Consider the following 13,081-nt stretch of genomic DNA (forward strand, 5'->3'; position numbering starts at 1 on the left):
AGTCCAATGTTTTCAAACATCATATTACCAATGAAGTTTAAATTAAAAAAAATACTTTCTTGAATTGCCACCGGTTTTTACTTGCGCCGCCGCTTTAAACCCAATGTTAAATGTTACAGGGGTTGAATGTGTGATAGACGAAATTTTTTCAGCCTTAGATATGCATGAAGTTGACCCAAACTTTTCAACAGAGGCAAAAAATGATTTTAACTTGAATTTTAAATTTATGTATGACTTTTATTTAAATAAATATGGGTCAAACATACACATGCCTATGCCCGGGGGGGTCTTCATCAAGTTCAAGTGCTACTAGAGTACGAGATCCCATGATTAGCCTTATGAACACCGTTCGCAACGTAACGGCTAAAAAACAAAGGGGTAACACCCCTTCAAGCGAACTAGGAAGGTATAGTGCAAATGATTACTCTACCGGTTTATCCGAAGAGGAATATGGCACTTTTGATGTTTTGGCTTGGTGGAAGGTAAAGGAAACCGAGTTTCCGATTCTTGCCACCATGGCCCGTGATTACTAACCGTCCAAGCTTCTACGGTAGCTTCGGAATCCGCTTTTTCTCTTAGTGGCAGGGTAATATCGGTGAGAAGAACAAGACTAAATTCGGAGTCGGTGGAGATGTGCATTTGCTTAAAGGATCACTTGGACTCAATCGATCGTATTCAACACGTAACCACTCTCGAAGATGAAACACCACTTGATGTTCGAGTGCACGACGAACAAGAAGGCATTTCTACAAGTAATTCCGAGGAAGAAGTCGCAACTGATTAATGTTCCCACTGATGAGTATTCCTCATCAGTGGCAACCTTCAGTAGTTGTCATCAGTGGCAGCTTTCCCACTGATTCAACTGATGACTGTTCCCACTGATGAGTATTCCTCATCAGTGGCAGCTTTCCCACTGATGAGTATTCCTCATCAGTGGCAGTCTTCAGTAGTTGTGATCAGTGGCAACCTTCAGTAGTTGTCATCAGTGGCAACCTTCAGTAGTTGTCATCAGTGGCAACCTTCAGTAGTTATCATCAGTGGCAACCTTCAGTAGTTGTCAACTTGTCATCAGTGGCAACATTCAGTAGTTGTCTTCAGTGGCAACCTTCAGTAGTTGTCTTCAGTGGCAAACATCTTCAGTAGTTGTATTTTCTTCATCAGTTAATTGTTTATTTTTATGTTAATTGTTTTTTTTATTTTTCATGTTATACAAATACGAATCGTAGTTTATAATCCAAATCGCAAACGAAAAACGAAAAAAAAAAAAAATTTTACACTGTAACCGGTTGGAACCGGTTACGGTACAGGAACCGGGTTAGGAACCGGTAAGAACCGGTTAGATAGGTTAGGGGTCCGAGGGTGGGAGAACCGGTTCGGTTCCCTAACCGGTTCGAGCCTGGAACCGGTTTAAAAGGGGGTTTTGAATATAGGAACCGGTTAGGAACCGGTTCCGGTTCCTAGTCCCAAACCGTTTTGAACATGCCTAAATTCAGTGACAAACTTTAGTGTAAGGCACAACGTTTGTAATGGGCCTCATGACTACATTAAATTTAGATTCCCTCTCATGTGTAGAGTATATACCTTGGCTGTGTGTATTCATTTGTTTATCAATTGAAAAATCCGTTTCAATCTCTGAAAATTGTGAATACTTTTGAGCCTCCTAGTTGTAGCTGTAGAGCCTGCCTTTTGAGGTTTGTGAGTACCTTAGTTGCCTTTGCGGGTCTTCTATGAGTATCCTTTTGAATATCTTTTTGCGAGTGATCCCTGTATCTCATAGCCACTACCAAAGTGTTTAGAATGACCCGATTAGCCCTCCAAAGAGTGCTAAACTGTCCTTGATATTCCCTCTTCGCCGCCTGTTTCTTATCACTTTTAGACTCACAAATCTACTCACTTGTTTCTCATTATTTGAGTTTTACAAGGTGATGCGCAAATGCCAGAAATAATCTTTTGTATCTTGGAAACAAAATGTTATGTCATGTTCAAGTGTTGAATTCGAGTACAAGGTGATGGCAAAACCACGTGAAATTCATTTGGATCCGTAGTTTACTTGGTGAGATAGAGTTTGCTAAAACTAAGCCTATGAAATAATGGTATGACCATTAGGGGGAGTGTTAGGTAACTTATTAACATTGCAAACAGTCCAGTAACAATCATACCAAGTAAATTCCGTACATAGTAAAATTATTAGTAGAGTCTGGGAGGATGGGATATAGGCAAGCCTTACCTCTATCCCTGGAGCATAGAGAGGCTGCTTCCAAGGGACCCCCGGCTCCAAAACAAGCAACATAATAGTAGACTAGTAAATAAAGTATAAAATAGACTATTGGGAAAGTGTAATATTTAGTACTAACGGAAAAAAATGATAAGTAGATAAAATAATTATAATAAATAGCAGTATTAATAGTAAAAATAAACAACGCTAGTAAAAGAAAATTATACTAAGTTGGTAAGGTCATGGCTCTAAGACATGTTTCAAAACCAAAACTATATCATCTCCCTAGAAGTCCTTAACCTTAATCCTACGTCTCCAAGAAGTCCTATCATCAACCATATCCTCGAAGAGATGCATGTATATCAAATCATGCCTAATCGTCTCATCCTAAGTCAATTTGGGTCTACCTCCACCCCTCCTGCCCTATATAGTAATATTTTCTACTGATCTAACAAGATCTGTCATTTGTCTTCTCTTCATGTGTCCAAACCACCCCAACCTCCCCTCCTTTATCTTATCTGATATATTAGCTACCCCTAATCTTTCCCGAAAAACGTCGTTTCTTATTCGGTCAGATCTTGTATTCCCACACATCCACCTCAACATTCTCATCTCTGTTACCTCTAGCTTACATGTGCATGTCTTCTTAATGGTCAAACAATCTGTTCCATACAACATTGCCGGTTGAATGGAAACCCTATAAAATTTCCCCTTTAATTTAGTTGGGAGCCTCTTGTCACACAAAATTCCTATAGTTGTTCCCCATCTACACCAACTACCTGGATGCGATGGCTCACGTCACTATCTATGCCCTCATCACTCTGGAAAAACAACCCTAAATACTTGAACTTTGTTGTCTGCGGAACAGCTTGGCCTTCGATGGTGATTTGGATCTCCTCACTGCCATTTACCCCACTAAAGTCACAGTGGAGATACTCGGTCTTGAAGCGACTAATTCTTAGGCCTTTCCTCTCTAAAGCCCCTCGCCATTCCTCTAGCCTCCTGTTTAGATCTTGTTTACTCTCAGCAACTAGCACAATATCGTCTACGAAGATCATGCACCACAGGATTATCTCTTGGATCGACTTTAACAGCTCGTCTAGGACTACTGCAAAAAGAAAGGGGCTCAACGCTGAACCTTGATAAAGGCCTATCTCCACCAGGAAGGAGGCAGTATCCCCCATAGGTGAACGGACAATTGTTTCAGTCCTAGCATACATATCCCGAACTATGTCTACATATTTCCTGGGTACACCTCTACCCTCAAGGCTATCCCAAAGCAATTGACATGACACATTATCAAACACCTTTTCTAGGTCAATGAACACCATATGCAGATCTCGTTTTTTCTCTCTATAGTTTTCCATCAATCTTCCTAGTATATGTATCGCCTCCGTAGTAGATCGCCCATGCATGAATCCAAACTGGTTTACCGTAACTTGAGTTCCCGCCTAATTCTAGCCTTAATAACTCTTTCCCATAGTTTCATAGTATGGCTTAGCAACTAAGCAGTTAATGCGGAAAATATCGGATATCGGTCGAGGACTGATATTTGAGATATCGGTTATCGCGGTGAGACATCGGTGGGATATCGGTAATTTTAATATCATGCGGAATTTATATATATAACACTTTAACACTAACAATTCAGTATATTCTCCTTCTGTTAACAAATTAACCTTTTGCAACACTAACAATTGTAGCAAGTAGGAACTGATTAAGACTCGAAACACCAACATTAAACACTAAAAGTTGAAAATTAAGACTTAAAACACCGGATATCGTGAATATCGGTGATTTGTCGCTGAAATATCGGTCAATATCACCGATATTATCGGTACCGATATTCTGACCGATATTTTGACCGATATTCCACAATGTGGGCTGATAACCGAGATACCACCGAGATTGACTGCATAGCTTAGCAACTTAATTCCTTTGCAGTTTCCACAACATTGAGCATCTCTTTTGTACTTATAGATGGGGACTACGACACTGCTCCTCCATTGATCTGGCATCTTACCAATATTGGAGATAATATTGAACAAATTAGTTAACCATAAAACTCCTTCCTCTCCCAAACATCTCCACGCTTCTATAGGTATGTTGTCTGGGCCAACCGCCTTTGACCTTCCCGTCTTCCTTATTGCAGTTCTCACCTCTTCCTGTGTGATACGCCAACAGTAGAAAATATTTCGTTGTTGTCTTTGTGTCGTTGTGTTCTCGCTTTTGTAAGGCCCCCATCCCGGGAACCCTACTTTCTCGCTGGTTGGATTTACTCATTCACATAATTCAAAAAATCAGAATTAATTAAAACATTTCGCGGAACATAAACGCCAATCATTCTTACATAACATAATACTTGTCTTAAACAGAAATAACATAAATCTTAAACATAAAACATAAATAACACGTGTCTCTTCTTTTCTTCGATGCCAGTCTTCCTTTATTTGCCACGTTCCCCACTCTAAGCAACCTGCCTCATCCTACTCACCTGCGTGCATACTTAAAGTCAGCTACGCTGAGTGAGTTCTAGTTAATCAATTAACATACAATACATTCACTCCATACTTATACGCATCCGGAGATACGTATCTCGTACTTTACTTGCTATAACTTATTCATATACACTTTACGTACATACGTACATATTTACACACCTTCTTTACTACTTTCCTAAGGTATACCGTAAACTATGCTACTTCTACTATCTCGGATATTATTAGGGTCTGGTCCCTTAATCTCAGATATTTGTAAGGGTCTGGTCCCTTCTATCCCAGATATTAATAGGGTCCGGTCCCTCTAATCTCAGATATTATTAGGGTCTGGTCCCTACTATCTCAGATATTATTAGGGTCTGGTCCATTCTATCACAATCTCAGATATTATTAGGGTCTGGTCCCTTCTATCTCTATCTCAGATATTATTAGGGTCTGGTCCTTTTGTCTCGCTTAACCATACAACCATACATGTCCCATCAGTCGTCCATATGTTTACTTCATATGTTTCCTATCATACGTGCATACTACACATCTTTCAATTACATATATAATAATTATATTTATATACTCACATTCATAAAACATTCAAAAAATATCATACACATATCATACACTTATCACTTAGGATAAGTGTATTAACTATCACATAGGAGTATGCACACAGCCCCGAAAAAACGTCACAGAGAAAGGGGCTAAAACTCACCTGGATCCTGTTGCGTTCATCGTTAATGGTAATTCATTTCTTCAACTGTGCCCGACTAACTGTTAATAATACACATGTATTAATCTCCATATTTGCTTCTTTACTTATTTTATTAAGTTAACGGGATTAACCCTTAAGTTAATTGAACCGGCATGTAACCTTCATGAACCGATCTTATTAATTTAATATACTTATCCTTATTTTATTAACGAACTGACTTCATTAGTTTGCATTCTTATGGATCTTTACTATTATATGTGTATATATATATATAGGCTAAGTATAAAATGAAAACCCACTTGAGTTGTGAAAACGCTAGAAACTCATTCCCAACCACATGTTTTTAATTAATATTTAAATCTTGTGATCCACAATTAAAGTGAATAAAAAATGTAAATATAAATATAACTTTTTCTCTCTCCTGAAAACATATATAAAAATTAGTAAAAAAATGTTAAAAAATAGCAAAACATTTTTTTTTGATGTTTTGTATTAAATGTTACAATATATATAACATGTAACAAAAAAAAAACGATCTTACATAGGGTTTTCGCGGGTTTTCACAACTCAAATGGGTTTTCATTTTAACCTTACCCTATATATATATATATTATACTTATTTCTCTATTATTAGTTTACGTTCTCAACGCGTCTAAGAGTTAACGTTTCTTTAAGCAAGTTCGGGTTCGTGTCGGGTTGATATTTGGCTCTTGCTTGTTTTAAGTTCTCATATCCATATACATACATATATATATATGTATATATATATATATATATGTATATATATATATATATATATATATATATATGTATGTATATGGATATGAGAACTTAAAACAAGCAGGAGCCAAATATGAACCCGACACGAACCCGAACTTGATATATCTTTAATAAGTCAACTACTTATGTAACGAACTCATACCTTCAAGCATCTTTACGAGCTTCATAAGTTGACGGGTTTTTAATAGAATTACTTCTCGTGTTAAGTCTATATCTTTATTTGTTCAGTTTTCATGTTCTTATGATTCATTCATTATATACAAGCCCTTATATTTAAGTATTTCTGAACGGGTCCCGTAAGTCAGCGGCCTAGTATAAGTCGGGTTACGGGTTCTAAACGAGTCGGGTTTCGTTTTAGTCCTCACATTCTTATAATACTTTTATTGCTATTATGCCATATTATAATTATTATTGTTATTATTATTATTATGGGTTAGGTTATAATAGGAAGTATAGTTTTTGTAGGAAGGATAAGAAGTAATCTTGTCCATTGGTTTTAAACATGAAGGGTTGAGATTAGTTTAGGAGGAAATCAAGTGTGAACATAAGGTAAAGGGTATAAAAGAAATAACACATTTGTTGACTTTCTCTTTCCACATGTAAGACACATGCCAAGTTCCCCTATCATTTTTAAACGTCCATAACTTTTTTTACGACGTTTTTATTGAAAAACAAATTCACCATAATAACGAGTGTCTTTGTATCTTTTATATGAGTACCATATTGTTATATAAAAATAAAAAAAATAGTAGGTTTTTTACAAAATTGTGTTTTTCCAAAATTGTGTTTTACAAATTGTGTTATACAATATCATTTTTTATTGTGTTTTTTTCATAGTGTTTTTTCCATTATGTTTTTTGCATTGTGTCATATAATTGTGTTTTTTTATTATGTTTTTATTTTCATTGTGTTTTTTTCCATTGTGTTTTTTACATTGTGTTTTTCATAGTGTTTTCCATTGTGTTTTTTTCGGCAACCGTTTTCCGTTGAATTTTTTTCGGCGACTTTTCAGTGAATTTTTTTAGCGATTTTTCCAGCAAAATTTCTTGGGGATTGTTTTCCGGTGACTTTCCGACGACTTTTCCGGTGAAATTTTCCGGCGAAATTTCCATAAACTTTTCTGGCGAGGTGGTGGCAGTGGGCGGTGGAGTGGTGGTGGTTGTAGGAGATGAGTGAAAATGTAAGTGGGCAGGGGCGGACCTACCCCTTTAGCAGGGGTAGCCTCCGCTACCCTTCAACTTTTCGTTGATAATGTAAAAAATTATTTTTTTGGGCAGGTTTTCGTATTTCGTTACCCCTGAAAAATTATGACGTTACCCCTATTTGTTTAAAGCTCAACCAATTTAAAAGTTCAATCAAAGAAAAGCCCAACCAAAGTTTAAAGCCCGAACCATTTAAAACTCATTAACCATTTTCAAAAATAATACTCGTTGTTTGGAAATTGGAAATTAGACAGACATTAAACAGCGTTGCACCAGACACCGCACTCGACACCATTTTGAGGTTGAAGTTATAATATGGTTTTGGATATGCAAATTTAAGAACATGAAAATAGTTTGTTAGAAAATATGTATGGTTTAAATCCTTTCAATTCATTTAATAAGTTTGATATATCTAAGATAGTGTCATTTTATGAGATGCGTCCGAATGATTTTAGTAATGAAGAAAGATGGTGTATTTCGAGTGATGATCTTACGACCTTTATCACACTTTAAAGGAAGATTATAAATTTGCAAAAATGGGTGTAATGTGTGACCTTGCTCGTGTAATGGTCGAAACGGGAAAGCACACCACTTTTTCTTTAGTTTAACGAATATTAAAGCTAGCGTTGGTTTTACCGATTGGTTGCAACCGTTGAAAGATGTTTTTCTAAAATGAAACTTATCAAGACGGATTTGTGCAACTGAATGGGTGATGAGTATTTAAACAATGCTTTAATTTATGCGGTTGAAAGAGAAACGTTTGATAAAGTAAAAGAAGAGGATGTAAGGTCTCGATTTCAAGCTTTCAAAAACCTATGTGTTTAAATGTATTTATTATCGTGTTTCTATACATCAAGGGCGGCTATGAGGCAGGGTAGGCTGGTCGACCGATCCCGGACCGACACCCGATAGGCCTGAATTTTTTTAATTACATATATATATATATTGAAAAAAATGTGTATTTTAATGTTTAAACCCTATTACTCACTAATTTAAGGGCCAATTTTTTTTTCTCCTTCGGCCTAAAATATTTTCATGATTCTCAGATACGGCCCTGGTTTACATTGTGCGAAATACGATAAAAACTTTTTTTTTAAACGTTACCCATGAAATTGATGTCTAGATCCGCCACTGTAAATGGGTTTTATGTAAGTGGGTTTTTGAAACTAATGTAAGTGGGTTTTGATATTAAAGTGTTAGACAAAAATACCCTCCTTCATAGCCTTCTTAGAAAAATCAAACTTCTTATTTGAAGCTAAGCCTAATTAGTTATAACTTATTATTATAGATTTATTATTATTAATAATAACAATTTACCAAAGTAGCCCTCCCAACCCTACCTATTTATATCTAGACGAGTTAATGGCCATTTTCGTCCCTGTGGTTTGCTACTTTCGCCACTTCAGTCCAACGTTTGAAATTTTGTCAATTTAGTCCTCAAAGTTTTAAAGATTAGCCAATTACGTCCTATCCGTCTAACGACATCCGACTTTGCCGTTAGTTTAAGGGTATTTTTGTCTTTCTTCCTTTTATTTTGAGTTAATGGTCATTTTCGTCCCTGTGGTTTGATATTTTTGCCACTTCAGTCCAAAGTTTGAAATTTTGTTAATTTAATGTCCAGTTCACTTCAGTTTTTTTTTTTATTTTTCTTGTCTATAACTCTAAAGAGGATAATCCAAGCCCAACACCATTGAGCATCAGCCAAACAGGTCTGCATTACTCTTTCAACAACATTAATCATATGCCCTCCGTATTTAGTTTCTAGACGTTTCCTAAACTCTCCCTCATGGTGGAATTCAACGGTAAAGTGGTCAAGGCAACTCCTTGAAACCGAATTGTACAGAAAAAACTAAAAATTATTTCTTTGATTAATGTATAAAAGTTGATTTCGACTCATATGTTGATTTCGACCCAAATGTTCGCTATGATATGTTAATCTCTAAACCCTAATTATTATGCATTCATCAAAGAAACGATTTTTAGTTTGTTCCGGATTCAGAAAATTGTCTTGACCACTTTACCATTAAATTCCACCATGGGTTAGAGTTTAGGAAACGTTTAGAAACTAAATACGAGGGCTGGGGATATGATTACTGTTGTCGACAGTGTAAATGCAGACCTGCTTGGTTGATGCTCGCTGGTTTTGGGCTTGGATTATCCTTTTCAGGGTTATAGAAAAAAAGAAAAAAAATTGAACATTAAATTGATAAAGTTTCAAATTTTGGACTGAAGTGACAAAAGTATCACACCACAGGGACGAAAATGACCATTAACTCAAAATAAAAAGAAGAAAGACAAAAATACCCTTAAAGTAACGGCAAAGCCGGATGCCGTTAGACAGATAGGACGTAATTGGCTAATCTTTAAAACTTTGAGGACTAAATTGACAAAATTTCAAACTTTGGACTGAAGTGGCGAAAGTAGCAAACCACAGGGACGAAAATGGCCATTAACTCTATCTAGACCCACCCATCATCCCTGCCCTTTCTCCAGCCGCCCCCTCCTTCTTCTTCTCCGGCCAACTCCGGCTTCCCTACCTTCGGCCACTATGGCGTCAGCACAGAAGAGTATAGGGTGGAGCCGAGCCTACTCTAATCAACTCACATAGAAACGGGTCGCACAAGGGAACTCGTCGCACAAGACCCAATCGCACGAGGACGAGTCGCACGGGTTTGATTCGCATGCGGGTTTGCTTCGCACGGGGTTGCTTCGCATAACCATGCGAAATTTAAGGATTTCACGTTGAGTTTTGATTTCGCGCGAAATGGGTTCGAATCTGGTTCATACGCGGGTTTGATTCGGTCACGTCTCGGGTTCCGGTGGTTCGAGTTTAGATCTGGATCTCGCTCACTTGAATCGCTCTTCGGGTTTCTCGTAGACCTACTGTTTACCGGAGACGAACACCACCCTCGCCGGAACGCAGATCCAGTCACGAGCTGGGTTTCACACTTCAGTTAATATTTATGCCCATTTGTATATCTGTTTGTTCATAACTGTATGTATACATGTATATATATATATATTTATATATTCCAGATCTTGTTTGCTTGTTTATCCAAGATCCCGTTTTTTATTGGTTCGATTGTTGCTTGTTTATGACGGCTGGGTTCGTTTATATTGGTTCCGTGGGCTCTTTTTTCATTTATTAGATCTTAACGAAAGTAGAACGGAATGAAAATAAACATAATATTTACCTTATGGATTTGATCAGGTCTTGAATATATAGGAAAGATGGATTGTGGAATGTTTGGTGTAAAGGAGGTATTGTGTGTGTATCGGGGTGTGGGTGGTGATTGGGGAATGAATGATGGTGAAATGATAAGGATAAGAATGATTTAGGGTTTTAGGGTTTAAATAGGTAAAGCCTAAAAGCTTTTGGCCTAAATCACTCTTAAGTCCAATAATCCCTCTTAACCTTATCCACTATCTACATGTTATTTAACTAATTAACGACGCCAATCGATACAATAACTAGAATAAAACTCGAACATTTATTTATTTATTTTATTGAAACTAGGACGTTACAGCTTTCGCCATGGTAGGCCCTCCTGTTGTTGAAAAGACCGTGGAAGTAGGTTTGCCATCTCAACTTTATGTCCTGCTCTTTGACTAACACTCGTCCATCCTCCCCCTTTATGAACTTCACAACCTCTAAATCTTGCCTCCTACGCTCCATAGCTTTAGCAATTTTGAACATATGATGCTCTCCTCCTTTGTTTCTAGTCGTTCATTCATCTGTTTATAGGCTGTGTTCTTTGCTTCCGCCACTAGTATAAGAACTAAACAAATAAAAGCCGCTTGTCCGCTCAAGGAAAACTTGAAGATATGACAAATGACAGTCACAATGCCTTGTGTTAGATATGGAAATTAACTAGCTGTTGTTTCTTGGGTTTTAAAAAGTGCGAGCGATTTGCACCTACATGCAAGTCCCACTGCTTATGGACTTGAAAAATAACATGGTGTACAAAAAAACGTGATCAACGCGCACATATAAGTGGCTTGAGGTGCTGTTTGGAGGTTTGCCTTATACACAAAGGATTTTTTGTGCGTCTAGATGTTGTATGTATAACATTTTAGGTTGTATATCTAGTTTGCTTATGTACCAAATCACATATAAAACTTATTTGTAGCTCTATATTGGGTATAACTGTATAATATGCTAAAAATCTATTATAAATGTAAGAAAAGTTACATAAATAACTTTTCAGAAGGGGGTTGCGGTTATAACTTATAACATGAGGAAAAAAACACATATTAATTAAAACTTAATCATCTAATTAAATCAACGTCCAAAATGTAATGTCTCATACACAATAACTGAAATACAACAGAAATAAACATTATGTAAATTCAACACATATACAATAGAAAAAAAATTAACAATTAGTGATAAGGAAATTAATTAATAAAAAGAAAGTTTCTTTATAAACGTAATTGAAGAAAGCATACCTTGATTGTGTTTGCGTTATCCAAAGGAATTTGGAACCAGTGAAATGCCCAAACCTATGAATACAACACCTTAAATTAGTTACAAATTCAAACAATACCACAACTTATATCTTAAATTACTGCAAAATTAATAATAATGAAACCCGTATTTGAATTAGTTCTAAATTAATTTTTTTGTTAATTAGATTGCATTTAGAAGTTGTTTTAAAAGATTTTGATTTTAATAATTTCTATAAATAATTTTAAATGAATAGTAATGAAAGTTTTCATTCTATTGTGAGAAAAATATTTATTTTATGGTAAAACCATTTAAAACTTAATAAGTTAGTCAAACCTATTAAACAGACATTTATTTCAAAAATTCATGGGTTTTAAAAGAACATTTAAACAATTTATAATATTTAAACATTTGTTTCCAAATTTATAAAGTTAATTAATTAGGAGTTTGAACTTTTAAACTTAACATAGTTAGATAAAGTCAGCTATTATAAAATTGAATATTTAATTTTTTAAAATGAATTTTAATTTTTTGTGTGTGTGTTGATTGATAAACATAAATGCTCGTTGAATCAATTATTGTTTGACTAATATTATACCAAATTTGGGAAATTGGGAAATCAATTTATGATTTATGATTTTCAATAATTAAAAACTTTCTAACTTTTAATTAAAAGGCAACATAATAAATTGTGATTGAAGAAGATGACATAACCCTACTTGAAATTATGAATCAATTAATAAAATTAACTAAAATTTAAATACTAAATAAGGGAATGTGTTAAATATAAGTAAACTAATATTAAATATAAGTAACTAATATTTTAATTATTATAATCAGTTAGTTTTCTATCAATGTATAATAAGATTTTCATAATTTGAATTGATAGATCAACAAAATAAATTGTCTTTGAAAGAAAAAAAACTAAATTCAAAATTTGATAGAAAGACATATAATTATATAAAAAAACGTAATAAAAAATGTACAATTTATTATAAAGGATTTTTTATTTTAAATTTTGTTTTATAGACATTTAATGACTTTGTAGTTAGATACATTAAGATTAAATTAGCTAGTTAGTCAACTTTCAAAAATTATGGAAAGGTTTTTGATTTTTGAAATATTAAATGGGGGTTTATTTTAGACATTAGTTTTGACATTTAAACACGATTAAAAAATGGTCAATGGTCAAATATAAGACTATTGAAAACTTTAAAAATTTGTTGCTAATTG

Source organism: Bidens hawaiensis, unplaced genomic scaffold, assembly GCF_021521415.1.
Source record: "Bidens hawaiensis isolate Kalapana, Puna unplaced genomic scaffold, B.hawaiensis_p1.1 tig00021268_1, whole genome shotgun sequence".
Taxonomy (NCBI): domain Eukaryota; kingdom Viridiplantae; phylum Streptophyta; class Magnoliopsida; order Asterales; family Asteraceae; genus Bidens; species Bidens hawaiensis.